General features: G+C 39.7%; 1 pseudogene; it reads left to right on the top strand.

Moving 5' to 3' along the window:
* The first annotated feature begins 1,188 nt into the window (after positions 1–1,188).
* Positions 1,189–13,560, top strand: part of LOC141175702 (fatty acyl-CoA hydrolase precursor, medium chain-like) — a 139,646-nt pseudogene continuing 127,274 nt past the window's right edge.

Here is a 13,560-nt window from a genome sequence, read left to right as displayed (position 1 = left end):
CTTAAGCCACTTTGTTACCATTTTGGCAGTATGCTTCGGGTCATTGTCCATTTGGAAGACCCATTTCCGCCCAAGCTTTAACTTCCTGGCTGAGTCTTGAGATGTTGCTTCAGTATTGCCAACTAATCTTCTTTTCTCATGATGCCATCTATTTTGTGAAGTGCACCAGTCCCTCCTGCAGCAAAACAACACCACAACATGATTCTGCCACCGCCGTGTTTCACAGTTGGGATGGTGTTTTTAGGCTTCCAAGCTTCTCCCTTTTTCCTCCAAACATAACGATGGTCATTATGCCCAAAAAGTTAAATTTTAGTTTCAACAGATCACCGGACATGTCTCCAAAAATTAAAGTCTTTGTTCCTGCATGCATTTGTAAACATTAATCTGGCTTTTTTATGTTTCTTTTGGAGTAATGGCTGCTTCCTGGCAGAGTGGCCATTCAGCCCATGTTGATACAGTGCTCGTTTCACTGTGGATGTTGACACAATCTTACCAGCTTCCACCATCATCTTCACAAGGTCTTTTGCTTTTGTCCTTGGGTTGATATGCTCATGTCAGACCAAAGCACGTTCATCTCTGGGACACAGAACTCATCTCTTTCCTGATTGGTATAATGGCTGGACATTTCCATCTTGTTTGTACTTGCGTATAATTGTACAGATGAACGAGGCACCTTCAGGTACCTTGAAATTGTACCCAAGGATGAGCCAGACTAGTGCAAGTCCACAATTCTCTTCCTGATATCTTGGCTGATTTCTTTAGACTTTCCCATGATGGTACACAAAGAAGCAGTGTGTTTCAGGTGTGCATTAAAATACGTCCACAGGTGTGTCTCTAATTAACTCAGATGTTACCAAAAAATCTATCAGAAGCTTCCAAACACATGACATCATCATATGGGCAGTCCAGAACTGTTAAAAGGCATAGTAATCTTAGTGATTGTAAACTTTTGAGTTTGCAATAAGTAATAAAAATGCCTTAAAACCTTCTCTCTCTCATTATTCTGGCATGTGGCAAATATTAAAAATTATGGTAATCCTAACTGACCGGAAAGGTTTATTCTGATTTCATCTCAGATATTGATAAAAACATGCAGATGTATCTTTTTATATAGTGTATGGAAACTTCTGGTTTCAACTGTACAGTATATATGGACAGGTGCCAACAGGTTGCATTATAGACATGGGTGTTTCCTGACTAATAATGCCGACACTGGCAGAACGACAATTATATCGTGATTTGTTAAGTCACTGCAACGAAAGACTGTGAGAGAAGCCGTATCCACTTGTGACTGCAGCAGACGGGACATGGAGACTCTGCCGCCTCTTCTGCTTCTGATCCCATTGATTCTAACAGCAATCGGAACAGGTGAGAACCGGGGAGCAGCAGCGGGAACATAGGAATGAAGGGGGAGTATAGAGAGCGCAGATATCAGTGCGTATACACACACAAATCCAGAATGTCTTCTCATCATAGAGTCTATTATTTATGTTGTCGACAATCAAATATTATTTATTGGAAACAATGAATTTTCATGTATCATATAGAACAAATCTTCTGTAACTACGACAGCAACAATGTCCTCCTCCGTAAAATATGTACATGTACATAGGGGGCAGTATTATAGTAGATATATTCTTGTACAAAGGGGGCAGTATTATAGTAGTTATATTCTTGTACATATGGGGCAGTATTATAGTAGTTATATTCTTGTACAGAGGGGCAGTATTATAGTAGTTATATTCTTGTACAGAGGGGCAGTATTATAGTAGTTATATTCTTGTACATAGGAGCAGTATTATAGTAGTTATATTCTTGTACAGAGGGGCAGTAATATAGTAGTAATATTCTTGTACATAGGGGCAGTATTATAGTAGTTATATTCTTGTACATACGGAGCAGTATTATAGTAGTTATATTCTTGTACATAGGAGCAGCATTATACTAGTTATATTCTTGTACATAGGGAGCAGTATTATAGTAGTTATATTCTTGTACATAGGAGCAGTATGATAGTAGTTATATTCTTGTACAGAGGGGCAGTATTATAGTAGTTATATTCTTGTACATAGGGGCAGTATTATAGTAGTTATATTCTTGTACATAGGGGCAGTATTATAGTAGTTATATTCTTGTACATAGGGGCAGTATTATAGTAGTTATATTCTTGTACATAGGGGCAGTATTATAGTAGTTATATTCTTGTACATAGAGAGCACTATTATAGTAGTTATATTCTTGTACATAGGAGCAGTATTATAGTAGTTATATTCTTGTACATAGGGGGCAGTATTATAGTAGTTATATTATTGTACATAGGGGCAGTATTATAGTAGTTATATTCTTGATATAGGGGGAAGTATTATAGTCATTACATTCATGTACATAGAGGGCAGTATTATAGTAGTTATACTCTTGTACATAGGGGCAGTATTATTGTAGTTATATTCTTGTACAGAGGGGCAGTATTATAGTAGTTATATTCTTGTACATAGGGGGCAGTATTATAGTAGTTATATTCTTGTACATAGGAGCAGTATTATAGTAGTTATATTCTTGTACATAGGGGGTAGTATTATAGTAGTTATATTCTTGTACATAGGGGGCAGTATTATAGTCGTTATATTCTTGTACATAGGAGCAGTATTATAGTAGTTATATTCTTGTACATAGGGGCAGTATTATAGTAGTTATATTCTTGTACATAGGAGCAGTATTATAGTAGTTATATTCTTGCACATAGGGGGCAGTACTATAGTAGTTATATTCTTGTACAAAGGAGCAGTATTATAGTAGTTATATTCTTGTACATAGGGGCAGTATTATAGTAGTTATATTCTTGTACATAGGAGCAGTATTATAGTAGTTATATTCTTGTACATAGGAGCAGTATTATAGTAGTTATATTCTTGCACATAGTTGGCAGTATTATAGTAGTTATATTCTTATACATAGGGCGCAGTATTATAGTAGTTATATTCTTGTACATAGGAGCAGTATTATAGTAGTTATATTCTTGTACATAGGGGCAGTATTATAGTAGTTATATTCTTGTACATAGGAGCAGTATTATAGTAGTTATATTCTTGTACATAGGGGCAGTATTATAGTAGTAATATTCTTGTACATAGGAGCAGTATTATAGTAGTTATATTCTTGTACATAGGGGCAGTATTATAGTAGTTATATTCTTGTACATAGGAGCAGTATTATAGTAGTTATATCCTTGTACATGGGGGCAGTATTATAGTAGTTATATTCTTGCACATAGGGGCAGTATTATAGTAGTTATATTCTTGTACATAGGGGGCAGTATTATAGTAGTTATATTCTTGTACATAGGGGCAGTATTATAGTAGTTATATTCTTGTACATAGGGGGTAGTATTATAGTAGTTATATTATTGTACATAGGGGCAGTATTATAGTAGTTATATTCTTGTATATAGGGGGAAGTATTATAGTCGTTATATTCATGTACATAGAGGGCAGTATTATAGTAGTTATACTCTTTTACATAGGGGGCAGTATTATTGTAGTTATATTCTTGTACATAGGGGGCAGTATTATAGTAGTTATACTCTTGTACATAGGGGGCAGTATTATAGTAGTTATACTCTTGTACATAGGGGGCAGTATTATAGTAGTTATATTCTTGTACATAGCGGGCAGTATTATAGTAGTTATATTCTTGTACATAGAGGGCATTATTATAGTATTTATATTCTTGTAAATAGGGGGCAGTATTATAGTAGTTATATTCTTGTACATAGTTGGCAGTATTTTATTAATTATATTCTTGTACATGGGGGCAGTATTATAGTAGTTATATTCTTGTACATAGGGGCAGTATTATAGTAGTTATATTCTTGTACATAGGAGCAGTATTATTTTAGTTATATTCTTGTACATAGGGGGCAGTATTATAGTAGTTATATTCTTGTACATAGGAGCAGTATTATAGTAGTTATATTCTTGTACATAGGGGGCAGTATTATAGTAGTTATTTTCTTGTACATAGGGGGAAGTATTATAGTAGTTATATTCTTGTACATAGGGGCAGTATTATAGTATTTATATTCTTGTACATAGGGGGCAGTATTATAGTAGTTATATTCTTGTACATAGTTGGCAGTATTTTATTAGTTATATTCTTGTACATGGGGGCAGTATTATAGCAGTTATATTCTTGTATATAGGGGCAGTATTATAGTAGTTATATTCTTGTACATAGGAGCAGTATTATAGTAGTCATATTCTTGTACATAGGGGGCAGTATTATAGTAGTTATATTCTTGTACATAGGGGCAGTATTATAGTAGTTATATTCTTGTACATAGGGGGTAGTATTATAGTAGTTATATTATTGTACATAGGGGTAGTATTATAGTAGTTATATTCTTGTATATAGGGGGAAGTATTATAGTCGTTATATTCATGTACATAGAGGGCAGTATTATAGTAGTTATACTCTTTTACATAGGGGGCAGTATTATTGTAGTTATATTCTTGTACATAGGGGCAGTATTATAGTAGTTATACTCTTGTACATAGGGGGCAGTATTATAGTAGTTATACTCTTGTACATAGGGGGCAGTATTATAGTAGTTATATTCTTGTACATAGCGGGCAGTATTGTAGTAGTTATATTCTTGTACATAGAGGGCATTATTATAGTATTTATATTCTTGTAAATAGGGGGCAGTATTATAGTAGTTATATTCTTGTACATAGTTGGCAGTATTTTATTAATTATATTCTTGTACATGGGGGCAGTTTTATAGTAGTTATATTCTTGTACATAGGGGCAGTATTATAGTAGTTATATTCTTGTACATAGGGGGCAGTATTATAGTAGTTATTTTCTTGTACATAGGGGGAAGTATTATAGTAGTTATATTCTTGTACATAGGGGCAGTATTATAGTATTTATATTCTTGTACATAGGGGGCAGTATTATAGTAGTTATATTCTTGTACATAGTTGGCAGTATTTTATTAGTTATATTCTTGTACATGGGGGCAGTATTATAGCAGTTATATTCTTGTATACAGGGGCAGTATTATAGTAGTTATATTCTTGTACATAGGAGTAGTATTATAGTAGTCATATTCTTGTACATAGGGGGCAGTATTATAGTAGTTATATTCTTGTACATAGGAGCAGTATTATAGTAGTTATATTCCTGTACATAGGGGGCAGTATTATAGTAGTTATGTTCTTGTACATAGGAGCAGTATTATAGTAGTTATATTCTTGTACATAGGGGGCAGTATTATAGTAGTTACATTCCTGTACATAGGAGCAGTATTATAGTAGTTATATTCTTGTACATAGGAGCAGTATTAGAGTAGTTATATTCTTGTACATAGGGAGCACTATTATAGTAGTTATATTCTTGTACATAGGAGCAGTATTATAGTAGTTATATTCTTGTACATAGGGGGCAGTATTATAGTAGTTATATTATTGTACATAGGGGCAGTATTATAGTAGTTATATTCTTGATATAGGGGGAAGTATTATAGTCATTACATTCATGTACATAGAGGGCAGTATTATAGTAGTTATACTCTTGTACATAGGGGCAGTATTATTGTAGTTATATTCTTGTACAGAGGGGCAGTATTATAGTAGTTATATTCTTGTACATAGGGGGCAGTATTATAGTAGTTATATTCTTGTACATAGGAGCAGTATTATAGTAGTTATATTCTTGTACATAGGGGGTAGTATTATAGTAGTTATATTCTTGTACATAGGGGGCAGTATTATAGTCGTTATATTCTTGTACATAGGAGCAGTATTATAGTAGTTATATTCTTGTACATAGGGGCAGTATTATAGTAGTTATATTCTTGTACATAGGAGCAGTATTATAGTAGTTATATTCTTGCACATAGGGGGCAGTACTATAGTAGTTATATTCTTGTACAAAGGAGCAGTATTATAGTAGTTATATTATTGTACATAGGGGCAGTATTATAGTAGTTATATTCTTGTACATAGGAGCAGTATTATAGTAGTTATATTCTTGTACATAGGAGCAGTATTATAGTAGTTATATTCTTGCACATAGTTGGCAGTATTATAGTAGTTATATTCTTGTACATAGGGCGCAGTATTATAGTAGTTATATTCTTGTACATAGGAGCAGTATTATAGTAGTTATATTCTTGTACATAGGGGCAGTATTATAGTAGTTATATTCTTGTACATAGGAGCAGTATTATAGTAGTTATATTGTTGTACATAGGGGCAGTATTATAGTAGTTACATTCTTGTACATAGGAGCAGTATTATAGTAGTTATATCCTTGTACATAGGGGCAGTATTATAGTAGTTATATTCTTGCACATAGGGGCAGTATTATGGTAGTTATATTCTTGTACATAGGGGGCAGTATTATAGTAGTTATATTCTTGTACATAGGGGCAGTATTATAGTAGTTATATTCTTGTACATAGGGGGTAGTATTATAGTAGTTATATTATTGTACATAGGGGCAGTATTATAGTAGTTATATTCTTGTATATAGGGGGAAGTATTATAGTCGTTATTTTCATGTACATAGAGGGCAGTATTATAGTAGTTATATTCTTGTACATAGTGGGCAGTATTATAGTAGGTATATTCTTGTACATAGGGGGCAGTATTATAGTAGTTATATTCTTGTACATAGAGGCAGTATTATAGTAGTTATATTCTTGTACATAGGGGGCAGTATTATAGTAGTTATATTCTTGTACATAGGGGGCAGTATTATAGTAGTTATATTCTTGTACATAGGAGCAGTATTATAGTAGTTATATTCTTGTACATAGGAGCAGTATTAGAGTAGTTATATTCTTGTACATAGTGGGCAGTATTATAGTAGTTATATTCTTGTACATAGGGGGCAGTATTATAGTAGTTATATTCTTGTACATAGGGGGCAGTATTATAGTAGTTATATTTTTGCACATAAGAGCAGTGTTATAATAGTTATATTCTTGTATATAGGGGTCAGTATTATAGTAGTTATTCGTTCATCCAAAGGAGTTGTTATTATTGCAGTTCTTGTCTGGTGTGGAGGGGGGTGCAGTAGTTATAATTATTAATACTTGTACAGTAAGGATTAGCAAATAATATATATTTATCAGTAGCATAAGCAGTATGAAATAGCAGAAGGAGCCATTAATGAGAATATAAAACATTAATAGTATCATTAATTGTCCCCAAAATATTTTTGATTCTAGGTGTGAAAGCTGAAAGACCATTAGTAACCACTAAGTATGGAGACCTGCGGGGCATCACGGTGGCAGTGAAGGAGACATCTAGGGCCATAGATGCATTTTTTGGAGTTCCTTTTGCGAAACCTCCTGTGGGATCACGGAGATTTGGTAACCCAGAACCTCCGGAGCCCTGGAAATCTGTAAGAGACGCCTCCGAGCCTGCTCCCATGTGAGTATCATGTACTTGTGATGAGGCTGTAGTGACGTATTGTGTGTACATATATATGTATATTATATATTTTGTAGGGATTCACGCTCTCAGGTAGGTATTGGGTAGCGTTCACAGAGGCACTGGATTATTCAGTCAAAATAATGTGACGTGACTAGTGTTGAGTGATACCTTCCGATATCAGGAAATATCGTATCGGATTGGATCGGACCGATACCCAAAAAGTATCGGATATCCCCGATTCCGATACCGTAAACCAATGCAAGTCAATGGGACACAAATATCGGAATGAAAATAAACCCTTTCTTTCCTTGTAGGTTAATTCTACATGAAGTAAAACAACTAAGAATAATGTAGAATGTATTACACGAAAAGCCGGCAATTCAGCAGCGGCATACACCGGTACCTGACAATTTACAACAGAAAGAATAGAGCTTCACACATAGATTAGATAGATAGAAACATGTCAGTCACATATATATGAAGTACAGTGACAGTGGTGGTTACTGTACTTGTCATTTAGTGTAAAGGATTTATAAAAAAAAATAATAGTGTTTTGATGCACCATCTCTTTAAAAAAGCCGGCCGGCAATTCAGCAGCGGCATTCACCGGTACCCGACAATTTAGAATAGAAGGAATAGAGAATCACACATAGATTAGATAGATAGAAACATGTCAGTCACATATATATGAAGTACAGTGAGTGTTGATTACTGTACTTGTCATTTAGTGTTAAAATAAAGGATTTATTTTAAAAAAAATTGGCGTGGGGTTCCCCGTAATTTTAGTCTCTAGCGGTGGTTAAGCAGACGGCTGGGGCAGATGTTTGAAGCCTGGGAAGGGGGTAATACCCACGGAGCTTCCCAGGCTACTAATATCAGCCCCCAGCTGAATACCTAGCCTTTACTAGCTATTAAAATGGGGGACCCCCCAAAAAAATGACGTGCGGTCCCCCCTAATTTAATAGCTAGCAAAGGCTAGGCAGACAGCTGGGGGCTCTAAACTGGAGATCTTCGTGGGAGATCGATGGCTTCAGGGAATTAGGTGTCTAGTTGAGTATAGGTGTAGTTTTTTATTTTTTACTTTATTTTAGGTGGCGATCGGCGGGGACAGGTAATGTATAAAATAATTTATTTTAGGTAACCACTGGCCACCAATGACATGTATTTAAAATTTATTGGGGACACAGTAGGGCAATTTAAATAGCAGGATCAGGCTGATGGGAACTACTGCTCCCATCGAGCTGATCCTGCTGGCACGAGTGGACGGGGGACAGACATAGGCCGATGGGAGTAGTAGTGTCACATCGGCCTATGTTTGCCTGCACGCACACACCCCCAGACATCGCACAGACACCGCGCACACCCGCACACATCGCACAGACACCGCACACACCCGCAGACATCCCACAGACACCGCGCACACCCGCACACACTCGCACATACCGCGCACACCCGCACACACCCGCAGACATCGCACAGACACTGTGCACACCCACAGACATCGCGCACACCCGCACACATCGCACAGACACCATGCACACCCGCACACATCGCACAGACACCCACACACACCAATCATGACGGGCTGATGGTCTGCGAGGTGTGGCTGACCTGTGCGGCCGTGGGAAACTTCATGTGAGTTCATGCAATGCAGTCAAGCATGAACTCACATGAACCCTCTGAGGGCATCGCGGCTACTTCAAATGAACAGCTGATCGGCATCACCTGATACCTCAGCTGTTCATTTGAAATAACCGGCGGTAAAGTGCAGCACAGAATGGGAAAGCCGGCTGTGAAGTCTTTTCACTGCTGGCTTCCCCGCCCGGGTCTTTCGCTCCCCGCTCCTTGGTGCTGTGCTCCCCGCCCGGTCCTAACTTACGATCGGGATGGGAGGTGGCGAGGGTAGCGGAAGATCGGGGTGGGAGGCTGCGGGGAAGCAGTATGGGGCTGTGTGATTGTTTAAAAGCCGGCGGCTTTTTACCGCCCGCCGGCTTTTAAACAATCAGGAGAATTCTCTCACGCTGGGATGGCATTCTGATGACAGGCTGGATCATAGCTGAGCGCTGCCATCCAGCTTGTCATCCTTCAGAGACACTGCAGAGCGCAGGCATTATGGGAACTTCCGATTCCGGTATTCGATATTGTAAAAGTATCGGAAATAAGTATCGGAATTCCGATACAGCGAATATCGGCCGATACCCGATATTTCAGAATCGGAATGCTCAACACTAGACGTGACGTTTATTTCCATAGGTTGCACAAGAAACAAAACTATTAACACAAAATCCCTAGTCTTGTCCAGGCGCCATGGCTGTGATTTTTATAATAATAATAATAATAATAATCTTTATTTATATAGCGCCAACATATTCCGCAGCGCTCAACAATTCACAGGTTCATGTACAACAGTCATAAGTAACATAGCTAAAGATAATACAATAATTACAGCAAAATGACGACCCTGCTCCTAAGAGCTTACAATCTACAATGAGGTGGGGGTGACACAAAGTACAATGGCTTATTTACAAGGATGGTCCAGCCATCTTGAGGGGATGATGGATAGATAGAGGCTGCATGAGCTTATCACCAGCCAGTATCTGTAGTGCTTTTTGGTTAGGTGGAGACTTATGTTTGGAGAAATAAGGAATGGGCTATAAGAATATATATTTATGACTTGAAAAATGGCTTGAAAAGTTGCATTGTGAGCATCATTTTTCTAATGTCTAATGCGTCTTTAAGGATGGAATAAAAGCTACTTTTTATCCCAACTATTTGTGGTGCCTTGGAGTCTTAGGATCACTATAGGGCCCTGACCATGGGTGAGGAATTGGGCCTTTTAGGCATGTGGAGGTGGAATCTGGCCACCACCTCATGGCTGCATCGGCGGCCTGGTATCCTTACTCAGTCCCCAGCCGCCCGGCGGCCGGGTGTCCACGCTTGGTCCCCAGCTGCCAGGGGGCGGCCGGGTGTCCATACTCGGTCCCCAGCCGCCCAGCGGCCGGGTGCCCACACACGGTCCCCAGCCACCTGGGGGTGGCCGGGAGTCCATAAACGGTCCCCAGCCGCCCCTATTTGAAGGACAGCCTAACCACAAACACGTGGACAAGTGAATGTGGCCAGGGATGGTCCATCTGACTGACGCCTTCACACTGGGTTAATATTGTGGAAGCTTGGACACAGTTGGACACTGGGATGCAACACATCCTCCAGACATAGAGGATTGCGGGTCCTGGGTCAATCAGGCTTCAACACAAAGTTCAGAAGGTAGACAGCAGCAGTGGTCGGCCTCCTACACAACGAGTAAATTATTCATGATCATGAGGCCATCCATCTCCTTAGCTTTCTGTTTCTTGGAATGCAATCGCATGTATGTAGTAGCGGCTAGGCCTGAGGTGGTCAGCGTTTTGGCGCATATCCTACCTCCTCCGAGGATTGCTGGATGTTTTCCTGCTACTATCCCAGTTCTATGACTCCCATTAAAACAAAGCTTCAGGTGATGAATGATGAATAAGGTGGTGGCAAAAGAGAAAGAGCAGGAGGAACAGGGACCATTCACATCAATATCAGGCCAGTCAACCACACATAGTTACATAGTTACATAGTTACATGTCTTGTAGGATATATTTCTGTACCAAAAGGAGCAGTTCGGCTACACAGTTATAGGGCATACAGTGAGTGCAATGCCTACCAAAAATTTCGAGGCACTCCATTGCCCCTTGGAAGTGACATGGAGGTCAGAGGGCTTTAACTAAACCGTTTTTTCCATTTATAGCAACTGGGTCTCCTGTACACTGTTGTTCTAAGCAGTGAATGGAAGGCTTTCCAAAAATTATGAGGAACTGCAATGCCCCTTGAAACAGACGTGGATTACAGCGTACTAAAAACCTTCTACCCATTATTGGGGAGTGGGTCTCCCTTAGTGTTCGCTTATGCATTGAAAAGCAAAAGCTGACTAAAATTAGGAGGAAATGCAATGCCCGTTAGAAGAGTCGTGGAGGATAGAGTTAATTAAAAACAACATTTCAATGCCCCTTGGAAGAGCTGTTGAGTTCAGAGTGGTTTAACAAGACACTTTTAATGCCCCTTGGAAGAGTGGTGGAGGTCACAGTAGCTTAACAAGACAGTTTTAATGTCCCTTGGAAGAGTGGTGGAGGTCACAGTAGCTTAACAAGACTATTTTAATGCCCCTTGGAAGAGACATGGAGTTCAGAGTGGTTTAACAAGATGGTTTTAATGTCCCTTGGAAGAGACGTGGAGTTCAGAGTGGTTTAACAAGATGGTTTTAATGCCCCTTGGAAGAGACATGGAGGTCCAAGTGGAATAAAAAGCCAATATCAATGCCCCTTGGAAGAGTGGTGGAGGTCGCAGTGGAATAAAAAGCCAATATCAATGCCCCTTGGAAGAGTGGTGGAGGTCACAGTAGCTTAACAAGGCTGTTTTAATGCCCCTTGGAAGAGACGTGGAGGTCACAGTGGAATAAAAAGACAATATCAATGCCCCTTGGAAGAGTGGTGGAGGTCGCAGTAGCTTAACAAGATGGTTTTAATACCCCTTGGAAGAGTGGTGGAGGTCGCAGTAGATTAACAAGACGGTTTTAATGCCCCTTGTAAGAGTGGTGGAGGTCGCAGTGGAATAAAAAGACAATATCAATGCCCCTTGGAAGAGTGGTGGAGGTCACAGTAGCTTAACAAGACGGTTTTAATGCCCCTGGAAGAGACGTGGTGGTCACAGTAGCTTAACAAGACAGTTTTAATGCCCCTTGGAAGAGTGGTGGAGGTCACAGTAGCTTAACAAGATGGTTTTAATGCCCCTTGGAAGAGACGTGGAGGTCACAGTGGAATAAAAAGACAATATCAATGCCCTTTGGAAGAGTGGTGGAGGTCGCAGTAGCTTTACAAGACTATTTTAATGCCCCTTACAAGAGCCATGCAGTACAGCATATTCAAAACATTATTCCCATTATTGGGGAGTGGGTCTCCCATAGTCTTTGCCTATGCCTTCCAAGCAAAAGCTGCCAAAAATTAGGACAGAGGAACTTGCAATGCTGGCAAACAAGAGCCATGCAGTACAGCATATTCAAAACATTATTCCCATTATTGGGGAGTGGGTCTCCCATAGTCTTTGCCTAAGCCTTCCAAGCAAAAGCTGCCAAAAATTAGGACGGAGGAACTTGCAATGCTGGAAACAAGAGCCATGAAGTACAGCATATTCAAAACATTATTCCCATTATTGGGGAGTAGGTCTCCCATAGTCTTTGCCTAAGCCTTCCAAGCAAAAGCTGCCAAAAATTAGGACAGAGGAACTTGCAATGCTGGCAACACGGACCACAGTCACCCTGGTGGTATAGTGGTGGTGGAGGCTGAGGATAAGGAGAAGAACATAAAACAGCTGAAATGAGGAAGCGTATACCCATGTGTGGGTGTGAAGCGGTGCATGGGAATACACCTCCCGAAATAACATAGTGGATTTGACTTTATGTTACTCTGCTGTCATTTGGTGGTGATGAGAAATCTGGCCCAATCCAGCCCTTGTTCATTTTGATAAGGGTCAGCTTGTCAGCATTGTCATTTGACAGGCGAGTGCGCTTATCAGTTATAATTCCCCCAGCGGCACTAAAAACACGCTCCGATAACACGCTAGCGGCAGGGCAGGCCAGGACGTCCAAGGCGTACAAAGCGAGCTCATTCCAAGTGTCCAGTTTGGATACCCAATAATTAAAAGGCACAGAGGAATCACGGAGGACGCTGGTACGGTGGGCAAGGTACTCCCTCACCATCTTTTGAAACTTTCCACTCCTTGCGAGAGTACCTCGCGCCTCAGGGCCTGTAAGCTGGGCGGGTCTCAGAAAACTGTCCCAGAATGTTGACAGTGTTCCCCTGCCTCTGCTGAATTGGAGTTGCGTCTCTCTAACCTGTACGCCTTGGTTGGTCAACGAACTGTGACCTCTGCCGCTAGCGTGTTCAGATGGGAATTTTTTTAACAGTTCTGCAGCAAGGGCCTTCTGGTACTGCCACCTCAGGAATAAGAGAGTGAAAGTTCTCCTTGTAGTGGGGGTCTAAAAGTGTCACCAACCAGTAATGACTGTCACCCAACATTTTGACAACGCGAGGGTCAC

The sequence above is a fragment of the Phyllobates terribilis genome, unplaced genomic scaffold, assembly GCF_046119375.1.
Source record: "Phyllobates terribilis strain yellow unplaced genomic scaffold, ASM4611937v1 Scaffold_14__1_contigs__length_39327217, whole genome shotgun sequence".
Taxonomy (NCBI): domain Eukaryota; kingdom Metazoa; phylum Chordata; class Amphibia; order Anura; family Dendrobatidae; genus Phyllobates; species Phyllobates terribilis.
Note: the sequence above shows the minus strand (reverse complement) of the source record. Positions and strands in the feature narration are given on the sequence as shown.